The sequence below is a fragment of the Macrobrachium nipponense genome, chromosome 35 (assembly GCF_015104395.2).
Source record: "Macrobrachium nipponense isolate FS-2020 chromosome 35, ASM1510439v2, whole genome shotgun sequence".
Classification (NCBI taxonomy): domain Eukaryota; kingdom Metazoa; phylum Arthropoda; class Malacostraca; order Decapoda; family Palaemonidae; genus Macrobrachium; species Macrobrachium nipponense.
Window position 1 is genome coordinate 43,576,106 of NC_061096.1, and position 9,458 is coordinate 43,585,563.

Here is a 9,458-nt window from a genome sequence, read left to right on the forward strand (position 1 = left end):
TGGAGAAATTGAGAGAGTTTCATTGCATTACTACCCTAAAACAATTTTCCTTGTATTTTAACAGTTTACTTATATTTTTATCAATGTATTTATTATTGTTAATATTTTTTCAAATAACCGATCCCTTTTTTTTCTGTATTTTTGTTACCTTCTTGAATTTCAAGTCAGTGGCTTGTTCCATATGAATAGGGTTCATTTCCAGAATAATAATAATAATAATAATAATAATAATAATAATAATAATAATAAAATAATAATAATAATAATAATAATAATAATAGCTATTTCTACGGATTTATTTTGTATAGAGCCTGCTCTATTCGCCTTACAATATATAGGACTAAACAAAAAAAATGCCGTGGGCACGGCTATACTTTTCAACGGTACTGCCCTTATAGAAGGTCTCCTCAATTAATAATAATAATAATTATAATAATAATAATTATAATTCATCGCTGAAAATAAGTAAATAAGTAAATAAATAAAATAAAGTTAATTCACATATAACCTTAGTGATTCAAGCCATAACGCAGTTGCAGACGAACTCATTTCCCAGAAATAATTTCCTGGGGAAATTACTAAGATATAAATGTGAAATTGCACTGACGTGTGAACCAGTGACTCCTTTGTCGCAGTAATGAAACACGATGGTATATCTGATTAAAACTCAAGTACGTGGAATAGATGGTGCTTGCAAGCAGGCGTCTAAATAAGAGGCAGGTATTTCGTGTTTACACAATTGCCTGGGGAGCAAGAGCTGCTTTCAGGTGCTTGGGTGTACTTGTGTACTTGAAGTTTGTGTGTGTGTGCGTGTCTCTCTCTCTCTCTCTCTCTCTCTCTCTACATACATACATATATACATATATATATATATATAATATATATATATATATATGTATATATATATATATATATATATACATGAGTTTTTATCACATCACGTGATTCATGTACAAATATTAAGCTACAAATGTCGTTTAATACCAAATCGCTTTGTCTCGGAAATAATATGTGTATTTATATATGTTTACCGAAGGGTAATTATATACATACATACATGTATATATATATATATATATATATATATATATATATATATATATATGTATATATGTATACACTGATGGAAAGCCGTGTATTTACAAATAGAAATAAGCGTAGGAAACGAGGAACAAAAAGTCACGTAATTTTTGGCAACTTTTCTCTCCGATGGTTTCTGGGACTGAAGTTTGTATGACATCGGTCGTGTTCAAATATTTAAGATTTGGTCATCGGTGATTTTTACTTTGTTTTGCAGATTTTATTTGACCGTTTGTTTTTGTATTATTTTCTGATATGTTTTACGTCCTGGGTTTGTTTTGCTGACCTTAAATTTAAATTATTATTATTATTATATATTATTATGATTATTATTATTATTAAGAATGATTATATATATATATATGATGAATGTATATGTATATATATGTGTGTATGTCTATGTATGTATATAAGGATATACATGTATTTATATGTATATATATGTATACGAATAACTTATGAATATCTCTTTGAGGAATCTTGAACTTCATATACCAGAGGCTTATTGGAATTGATACAAATGACGTCAATGATACAAACAGAAATTGACCCTTCAGACTTTATGCAAATGAGCACCATAACTTTTCGAAACCCTAAGATGCATCCTGGCTTTAACAAACAAAAAAAATCAGTCTAGGGCTTAAAGTCAAACCCAGGTCCCTGGATTCGCTAGGTGATCTCTGGAAGTGACACATTTCGTAGATCTGTGGCCACCAGGCCAGGGGGCCAGGGGATGGGTGTGGCTTAAGAGCCCCTCTGCTCACCCAGTAACCCAAGGCTCCTTCCAAAATTCCTAGAAGTGTGCCTATAATAATAATAATAATATTATTAAATCGACATCGGCTTTATAATAATGTTTCATTAACCTCTTAATGAACTGAATGGGAACTGTGGCTTGAAGAGGTATTTTAAATTATCTGTAATTGAGCGTTTGTATTACTTTCATCATCACCATCATTATTATAATTATGACGGTGATGATTATTATTAATAATGCTTTTTTCAGACATCTACTTCTGGTATTTATATTACTTGTTTCGTCGACATGTTTTGACCAGCTCGATGGTCATCTTCTGGATGTCCAGAGGATAACCATCGAGCTGGTCGAAACTTGTAGGCGGAAAAATTACTATTATTATTATTATTATTATTATTATTATTATTATTATTATTATTATTATTATTATTATTATATTCTGAATGCGAACAGTCCCAAAAACGCATTGAATTATAACATATACGTCCATGTAAGTGTTAAAAAAACAAAACGTACATAAGAGAACAATAGTAAACTAATAACTTTAGTCTAGATTTACCCAGATCCCGTGACTGAAGAAAATCGGACTAAGACGAACTTATTTAAACCTTAATCCCTTTTTCAGGAATTTAACTTTGAATCACAAGAAGTTATCCTTGAAATTGTAGCTGCAATAAACTTAATTAGGAATGTGATTAGGTTTCTTTATGAAGCTTTTGTCTTGTCATTTTTGAATTAGTGAAGGTGCCGTTTCGGGGTATATAATGGAGATGGAATGTCAGAATTCTGACAGGTCGGTGATTAAGGTGAAGAAATGTGAGGGAATTGTTACTCTTGTGTGTGTGTGTGTATGTGTGAGTGTGTGATTTGGATGTTTTCAGTTGTTTGACTATTTCTGTGCACTTGCAGTATGTAGTATATATATATATATATATATATATATATATATATATATATATATATATATATATATATATATACATATCATATCCCATTAGAAATTAAGTCTCTTCGATTTTACCTTTTTTAACTTTGACCTTTAGAAAATCTATTATAAACTCATTATTTTATCACTTCCATTTTCATTCATTCTCATCATAGCGATGAATGACACTATGGGTCCCAGTGCTTATGCCTAAGTCACATTCCAATATATATATACGTATATATATATATATATATATATATATATATATATATATATATATATATATATATATATATATACACGAGTATATATTTCTATATAATTATATTTTTCGTGAAGTATGACTTTTCAAAATTATAATTTTTGTGTGGTGTAATTTTACAGATTTGCAATCTTCACAAAAAGGGTCTTATATGTACACACACACACACACACGATAGCTTAGAACCTGACGGAGGACCCTGTGTGTTTTAACCCCAAACTAAAGACGACAGACAGTTGCATGTAACTCAGTAACCCACTGCAATCAGCAAAGACTAAAGAAATACCAATTCAAGCACATCATCATCCATCGCTCGTGTAAATCCTGGCGAGCAGCACTCGAAGTCCCTCCATTAAAACCTGAAATAAACGAAGGAATGAAAATCTGCCGAGAACGTATCCATTGGAAAGGCTTAATCCGTCGAGTAAATAGATCGTTGTGAATTGAATGACGGACCATAAACTAGCATTAAGTCGTTACGTCTTCTCTCGTGGACGTGGATCGCCGTCCTTTATACCTTATCATTAGTTTTCAGGGAGGATTGTAGTGAGCCCCAGGGGAGGGTGACACCCCCCCCTCTCCAGCCCCTGTCCATTGTAAATTAAACGTTTTATGACTGGAAGTCACAGAGTGTGTATGTCACTGGAACGCCGTGGATAATTTGGGAATTTGGGAATTGCCTCTCGCCTGTCCAGCTGATCCGGTTACGAATCGCTGGTATGGATTCCGGTGGGATGAAGAGCGGTTTTTATTTGTTTTGGTTATTGTTTGATGTTTATTACTTATTGTACATATATGTAAATATACATATATACGTGTGTAAATACAATTCAATTGCGGTTATATACAATTCTTGACTGTGTAAATTAGTTATAATGATGCACACACACATTTTAGTTGGAAAATCTCCCACTTTAATTATAATTGGGCTTCTACTGACATACTTTGTGAATTCGTACATGTTAGTTAATTAAATCACTAGGAAAAAGACTATGTACACATACATACATACATATATATATATATATATATATATATATATATATATATATATATATATTATATATATATAAGTGAATACCACAGGAAAATGATAGGCAGAAATCCAAGCGCTTTCGCCCTTACTAAGACATTGGCAAGGAACGAATGAATAACACACACACACACACACATATATATATGTTTGTATTAATTTTAGTTTTATTATAATTAAAGAAGACCTCCTTAATAATAGTAAGTGAGGCAAGGACCCTGCCTTTCCCCTATTTACCGAGCCCTTGTAGACTGCATAATGTAGATTCAGCTGAATATTTATTATTTAGTATGTACTTCCCAAACCTAACTAACCTAACTTCCATTTTTTTTATTTTAAGTTACGTTACGGTACAAATAATAATAATAATAATAATAATAATAATAATAATAATAATAATAATAATATGTGACGTGACGGTACGGGTAAAATCCATCACTAACCCTCCACTTGAAATTGGAAATTCTTTAAGATTATGTTTCATAAAAAGTATAATTTTTTAAAATTATAATTCTCGAAAATATAAATTTTAAGGAATAATACTTCACAAAAATTACAATTTTCATTCGGAGGGAAACGAAGGCGAGAATATGGAGATAAGTGTAATGTGATTTAGAAGGAAGATGTCGAATAAAAGTAAATTGCTTTTCTATTTGAAATCGAAGATGTTTTTGGAAGAATATGCAGAAACGTTAAAATGCGTTTGAGGGAAGGTTCTTAGATACATCACCAAAGGAAACTGACAAATACAAAATAGAATATATTGAACTACAAATTTAATGTTGAGAACGAAAAAATAACATCAATACAATCTTTCCTAAGGAACACGCTGAGAATGAAACATGATGTCACATAAGGAAACTGACAAATGTAAAATAAATAAAATGTATTGCACAGTAAATCCAAAATTGAGCAGAACGAAAAAATATCCGTAAAATCTTTCAAGAGGAAAACGCCGAGAATAAATATATAATTTTGTCTCGAAGGTGGACGGACTATGCCATGTCACGCCGCCATAATGCGCTCAGGCTATATAATATAGGTCGAACTCGCCTGACCTGAGAAGCGTTTGAATTGGGTCATTCATGGAAAGATTCTCCTTATCCGATTATTGGCGATGTTTTGTGGCACAGAAAAAGCAAACAGTGCTTGCAGATTCCCCGAGGCTCTTGTCATGATAAGCGGTAGTTGAATGCTTATGTGTGTATGTATGTGTGTGTGTGACTTGAGGTCTCTCTCTCTATCTCTCTCTCTCTCTGTAAATTCTGTAAATTGATAGATAGGTAATATATATATATATATATACTATATATATATATATATATATATATATATATATATATATATAAATATATATGTATTGTGTTATCCAGCGTGTGAAAAGCTTTTTTTTATGATTATCTTAGCAACGTTAGTGATTGTATTTAGGAAATCTCCTGCGTCAAGTTAGACGGCAGGTGAAAATTTTTCCTAACAAATTAAAATTCTTTTGTATATATATATATATATATATATAATATATATATATATATATATATATATATATATATATAGTACATGTGAGCTCATGCTAAGTAATATAATGATATAATAATAATAATAATAATGCAGTTCAGCGTAGAAAGGAAATCATTGTTAGCGGAAAACGGTAAGACCGAAAAAAATAAGACACTGAATCATACATTGCAGTAAGTCTTTTATTTTTAAAACATCAAAAGCCTAATCGTTAGCTTCCCATTCGTGAAAAGGTCTCGTCATTCGTTAATATATTTTGTTTAATAGCGGGATAATTGTGGGTCATTGCACCGGAAAGAAGAAATGGTCAAGAGAATATTTTTTCGTTTAAGTTCCAAGAGAAATCGGTAGATGTTGGAGAAACTGATGTTAACTTGACATTATCTGAGGCCGTGTCGGCGAGATCTGAAGATTTCAAAGGCCCAGTGGTTTGGAACAGTTTGAACCTAAATTTGTTTGTAAAGGTTAATGGCGTTTGAGTTTGAGCCTAGATGTGTATGGAGGGTAACTGGTTGTATGAGTTTTCAACCTAAGTTTGTTTGAGTTGTGACCTAAATTGGTTTGAAAGAGTTTTATCTTAAAATTATTTGCACGGTAAATGTAAATTGATTTCGAGCCTAAATGTGTTTGAAAGGTAATAGGTGGTTTGAGGCTTAAACCTCAACTTGTTTGATTTTTTATATAAATTGAATTTGAAAGGTCACTGCATTTGAGTTTTCAGCCTAAGTTTGTTTGAGTTTTAGTCGGAGCGGTTTTAAAAGTTAACGGGCGGTTGAGTTTTTACATTAATTCTTAAGGATTCACCCTTTAATGAGTGGATTAGCAGTAATGAAAATTTTATTTTTTCGATGTTATAAAGTTAATATATACATACTGCGTATATATGTGTGTATATATATTTATTCATAATTCATATACTATATATGTATATACATATATGTATATCTATATATATGATATATATATATATATATATTATATATATCCACAAAACCTTACATTATATATATATATATATATATATATATATATATATATATATATATATATATATATATATATATATATACATACATACATATATAATATATATATATATATATATATATATATATATATATATATATGTGTGTGTGTGTGTGTGTGTGTGTGTAGAGTGGAATTGTGTAAGGGTAGAATCTTCATTAATATTCCAGCAGTGCCCATTACAGCTTGTGGGGCAGGCCATCCATCCAGCCATTTGTTATTCCGAAATCCTTCGTGCAACTGCAAGGAGCATCTCCTCTGCTTCCTTCCTTTATTCCTTCCTTCCTTCCTTTCCCATGGCCGACCTTCCTTTAACGACGTCTCGTCCTTCCCATCTCCTTCCCATCAACTGGAGGATTACTCTGACCTCAACCTTCCCAGCAGCTGTGCAGAAGACGCGCATGGAAAACTGGAAAGCTAGAGAGATAATCTGCTTGTTAATATCATCTGGTGATACCTCATGTTTTCAAAAGTAATTTTTTCAATATAATGTGGTGATACCTGATTATGTTTCCTAAAGCATTTTTTTAAAAATATTATTTGGTGATAAATGTAATCTGGTGATACCTGATTATATTTCCAAAAACATTTGTTTCAATATAATCTGGTGATACCTGATTATGTTTCCAAAATAATTTTTTTATATGGTTTGGTGGTAAATGTAATCTGGTGACACCTGATTATATTCCCAAAAACATTTGTTTCAATATAATCTGGTGATACCTGATTATAGTTCCAAAAGCATTTGTTCTTCAATATAATCAGGTGATACCTGATTATGTTTCCAAAAGATATGTTAAATTTCGTTGCAATTCAGGACTGATTTGTTGTGTGTACCGTAATTCCCTATCAGTGGAACTATTGTGCTTTATATAAATGAAGTACAAACTCTTCTTTCCGTCTTTTACATAAATAAATTAAAGGTTTTTCTTTCTATCTTTTATATAAAAAAAAGTTATGACTTCATTTTGTGTTTTATGTGAAAAATAAAGGCTTCTGTCTGTTATATAAATTAAGTCAAAATTTCTCTCTGTCTTTTACAAAAAAAGTTGACTTGTTTTTGTCTTCTATATAAATAAAGATTCCTCTTCCTGTCTTTTATATAAATGAAGGAAAGGCTTATTTGCTATCCACGGAAAGTGTAGTTTCTTGACTTTTAACTGCAAGTAATGAACGGTATCCTTTGATTACAAATAAGCCATATGTTGGAAAGGTTTTGTGAATGAAATAACCCACGTTTATTCTCCCGACCGTATGTTAGTTTCTCTCACTTATAAATAAATTTACGATTCTGAAACTAACAAAATCAGATGGTTAAGGCTATAAAATCGACTTCCTAAATTGTTAAGTTATCGGCACTCTATTTGATAATTGTATCTGAAGTATCTTATTGTTTAAAATGCGTTCTTATTTTCAAGGAGTGGAATTCAGTTGGTTATGAAGTGTTGATTGGGGACTCCAGGGAACACGTACCTGTATGCGTAAGAAAAGGACATCTAAAGTATATTAAAAAATACTAACAAAACAAAATCCATTTGCGTCTAATCTTCAAGGTTTTATCGGCTGGTACTACATCTTACTGAAATAGACATCTCTTCCAATTCTATCTAAATTTATCGACTTTGTATCACCTGTTTATATCAGTCCATCTCCATTTTCTAATTTTACTGCCTTCGTTGCTTATATTCCTTGAAATAGGCATTTCTTTCAATGCTTCTTTTACATATCTTTTCAACTACATTGTATTATGTTTATATTTCTTCATCTCCATTTTTTATTTACTGCCTTCGATGTTTATGTTCTCTCGTTTCGTCACGCCAATTAGACTCGAAAAACGATTCGTTTTAGCATAAAAGCGAGGGCGGGGAGAATCGTTTGAAGGCAAGCATGGATTTCCTCTCCTTAAGTACAGGTTCGGGTACTTCTGATGGCTGGGTACCTGGAATTGCTCTGGAAAAGATATTGCGCCTCCGAGGCTTCCTTTAGAAGCTTATGCATGGATTGTTCCTTACACAGAGAGAGAGAGAGAGAGAGAGAGAGAGAGAGAGAGAGAGAGAGAGAGAGAGAGAGAATTATTTTACATTATAATTTTTCTTTGCTTTAAAAGCAACAGCAAACCAGAAAGACTGTGAAGTAAAATATAAGAGAGAGAGAGAGAGAGAGAGAGAGAGAGAGTGAAGAATTCTTGCTTATGAAAAAAAAATTAGCTTTTATGCGGTAGCAATATTTTGCGCGAACGAAGACGTAGACATAAAAAATACAGCTGTTAGTTTTGTTGCTCTCTCTCTCTCTCTCTCTCTCTCTCTCTCTCTCTCTCTGTCTTTCTCAGTAGCAATGAGAGTATTAAGTCATTGCCTAAGGCAGCTCACGAGACTCATTGAAATTTAAAGCCGTTCTGTCGATCGTTCATTACGAGGAACGTATTCCGATAAGATAAGGAGAGCTCGACGTGAATAACAGATGGTGCGCTCATTTTTTTTTCTCTCTCTCTCTCTCTCTCTCTCAGTAAACTAACTCTTAAGCACTGTATTTTCCCTAATTAAAAAAATACAATATTAAAATTATAGAATAAGAATAATTGGAAGTTTTTAGGAGTGGACCCAAAAGATTGGGATTGTATTTCGCAGACATACTAACATACATTCACATTCATACACACACACACACACACACACACATATATATATATATATATATATATATATATATATATATATATATATATATATATATATATACATACACACGTTGTGTTGGCATCAGCGTATATACATGTCTGTCTTTCTGTCATTTTGTATGTCCTTGTGTGTCTCCATCTTGGTCAGAGCTGAAATTTTATCTCACTTCCATCATGTTT

At 31.8% G+C, this 9,458-nt stretch overlaps 1 long non-coding RNA gene across 2 annotated transcripts in view; it reads left to right on the forward strand.

Annotated features, from left to right (window-relative positions):
* Positions 1-9,458, forward strand: part of LOC135208711 (uncharacterized) — a 165,530-nt gene that overhangs the window by 55,538 nt on the left and 100,534 nt on the right. The window lies entirely within an intron of this gene.